This window comes from Mastomys coucha, unplaced genomic scaffold, assembly GCF_008632895.1.
Source record: "Mastomys coucha isolate ucsf_1 unplaced genomic scaffold, UCSF_Mcou_1 pScaffold21, whole genome shotgun sequence".
NCBI lineage: Eukaryota > Metazoa > Chordata > Mammalia > Rodentia > Muridae > Mastomys > Mastomys coucha.
The window spans coordinates 107,203,445-107,206,125 of NW_022196904.1; positions in this window are offsets into that span (position 1 = coordinate 107,203,445).

Here is a 2,681-nt window from a genome sequence, read left to right on the forward strand (position 1 = left end):
GGGGCTCAATTCCTCAGAGCTATCAAGCTCGAGGGCCTCCAATTTCTTAACTGGGTAGAGGGGCTTCGAGACGGAAGCTCTATCCCTTTCCCTAGTTTTCTCTCCCAGGGCGTTCTTTCCCTTATCTCTCGCTTCCGCAGGTCGAGCTGAAGGGTCTGTGTTCTTGGGTATACCCTTTTTTCTCTCCCTTTTATCCTGGCTAGCCCCCACTCTCTCACTACGCTCTGTTTCTGACATGCTATCTTGTAACTCCTCAAGTGCCCCCTGTCCTGATGCTACAGAGGCGCGGCATTTCTCATCCTCCAGGCAAGAATGTATCAAATGCCAGATGGACATCATAACAAGCGCCACTAGCACAATTACCGCAGCTTCGGCCACGCTCTCTAACCTTGAGGAAGGGTCAGAGGAATTAAAACCAAACAGCATGCCTCTCAGAGCTTACCTTGTTCTGCAGTTCTGAATCCTCTCCGTGAGCAGAGGGTCTCCTCGGCACCAGCGATTGTAAGGCTACCCCGGCGTCCCGGGCTTCGGTACCAGTTGTTGCCCGCGCAGTCGTCTCGCCAGCAAGAAGACACACGGACACTAGAATCCTTCTGCAGCAAGCATTTATTGCATCATGAAGAGGAAAAAGGACCGAGCCAATAATCGGCACTGCTTATATACACCACAGTGCGCGCGTGTCCACCCATGATTGGCTGTTTGCTCATCACCCCTTGTGATGCCCCGGGATGGGCCGTGACTTGGCACCTTTTCACTCTACGCACATGCGCAAGCAAACAGTTGTTTACCAAGAGTCGACAGCAGATGTAGGCGCCATCTTGTCAAGGCAAATACCTCTCCAGCTCTACCACTCTCCACAGCTTTCACCCACGAACAACTGCAACATAGATAGACGCACTACACATCATTAAAAAATAAAAGTGAAGCCAGGTGGTGGTGGCCCACACCTTTAATCCCAGCACTTGGGAGGCAGAGGCAGGTGGATTTCTGAGTTCGAGGCCAGCCTGGTCTACAGAGTGAGCTCCAGGACAGCCAGGGCTATACAGAGAAACCCTGTCTTGAAAAAAAAATAAAAAAAATAAAAATAAAAAAATAAATAAAAGTGAATCTTTAAAAAAAAAAATAAGAATGTTCGAGACTTTCATCACTAAATTGCCCAATCTGGTCTCAAACTCACATTGCAGTTTAGACAGGCCTTGCTTGAAAACTGTGATCCTACTGCCTCCCCTGCCAAGGAGCTGGAATTTTAAAGGGACCTGTGCCACCATACCACACATCCCCCTACACCTGTGCCTGCTCCTCCCTCTGCCTAAAATGCTCTTCCTATACTCAATGCCCACCAGTAACAGAACCAACAGTCAGGTGACTACAATGCTTGGGTGCAAAATATAACTAGGGAGAGAGAGGCTTGCACTTGGACAAGCCCAGGAGTGGAATGTCCTTCAACATGAGGCTCTAAACAGCTCCTTTGCCTTCCTTGCCATGGCCCTGCCCTGTCGTAGAAGGCTCATGGGACCTTCTCAGGGAAGAGTTTTATTCTGACCTCTGTGCCCCAAAAAAGCTAAACAGTGCTATCATACTCCCTACTGACTTCTTTGGTAGTCCCTGTCACCATCTACAAGTGTTAGGTTTCTTTGCACATGTATCATCTCCTTGTCCCTTAGGATCCTGCTTTGTAAAAGCAAAGGCCACACATGCTCCTACCTTATCCCATCTGTCTCTGGTACCCAGCAGAATATCTGACCCTCAGTAGACACTCAAGAAATGGGGAGGGGGTGGAAATTAAAATGTAGAGAAAGGTGGTATACAATACTCATCTGGAGGGCAGGCACTGCAGCTCATCGGGTCAAGGCACTAGCCCTGTAAGCTAGAGGACAGGACTTGATTCCCAGAACTCACATAAACCACATAAAGGTTGATGGAAAGAACCAACTTCACAAAGTTTCTGTCTGACAAACACGCGCATCATGTCTTTTGCCCATTGTATACACATGTACACATGCACACACACACACACGCGCGCGCGCGTGCATACACATACACCATATGTACACATTAACAATAATTATACTTAATAAATAATATTCATCTAGAGCAGGATGAGATGATACATTTCTCTAACTCAAAGCCCCAGGGGGGTTAAGGCAAGAGAACTGAAGATTAGAGGCCTGGCTCAACTACGTAGGTTAGAGGTCAGCCTCAGCTACACAGGTTAAAGGCCAGCCTCAACTACACAAATTGTTCCAGCCCAGCTTGAACTACTTAAGTAATCTCAGAAGAAGAAGAAGAAGAAAAGAAAGTCTAAATCTCTATTTGACATTTTGTTTATTGTTGTTGTTATTGAGCTTTAGTTTGGTTTGGTTTGGTTTGGTTTGGTTTGGTTTGGTTTGGTTTGGTTTGGGTTTTAATTGTTCCCTTCTTGAGACAGTGTCTTGCTAGGTGTCCCTGGCCTGAAACTCTCTGTGTAGAGCAAGGTGGCTTTGAACATGCAGTGACCCTTTGGTTCTGTTTCCTAAGTGCTGGGACTAAAGGCATTAGCCATTTGTTACCTCAGCTTCCCCCAACCCCCAGCCCCCGAATGTGTGGAGCTGAGAGTGAACCCTGAGCCCTGTGCATCCTAAGCATTTGCTGTATGCTGTACTACTTCTCCAGCCCTTGGTTTCATGTTCTCTCTCCCCTCC